Raw genomic sequence first — 596 nt, 5'->3', positions numbered from 1 at the left:
CAGTCTTATGATTGTTTTTTAGTCTGTTGAGACATTTACATGATTTTATTTGTAAACTCTCTTCTATCCAATTGCAGGGATGAGATTTCATTATCTCATCTTTTTTCGAGACTGGCGAAGAAAAGTGACCATTATGCTGTTACTCCGAAGTTAATGGAGGAAAATGGTGGCTAACATAAAACATCAATTCTGAAAACCATCTCTTGAACATATTTATGAGACGGATATAAATACGCAATTTTTCAAAAGTTTTGTCGAGCCTACTCGAATTCGATTGTGATATATTTTGGAGTAACAGCATTGAAAAGTAAAAAGAATATAATGTCTAAAAGAATGTCCAACTCCAAGATGTCTTGTCCGGCATCCCTGTTTACAATGCTTTCTGTAAGTCGTGTGTTATGTATCTACTACAAATGTTGTCTTCATTTTGAAGAGCACATGTACAACTTGAATACTTGATAACACATTGGTTATAAGAGTGTATTGAGATATTACCGAGAAATACCCCCACTCTTTGTCTTCCTGGTTGCACTATCCAAACACTCTTTTTTATGTTATCTCAATCGGAAGCATCCAGCAAACGAAGAAGACGAAAG

The sequence above is a fragment of the Saccostrea echinata genome, unplaced genomic scaffold (assembly GCF_033153115.1).
Source record: "Saccostrea echinata isolate AGI-Se365-2 ecotype Australia unplaced genomic scaffold, CSIRO_AGI_Sech_v1 ptg000030l, whole genome shotgun sequence".
NCBI classification, from domain to species: Eukaryota; Metazoa; Mollusca; class Bivalvia; order Ostreida; family Ostreidae; genus Saccostrea; species Saccostrea echinata.
The sequence above is the reverse complement of the archived record's forward strand: the minus strand, read 5'-3'. Positions refer to the sequence as shown.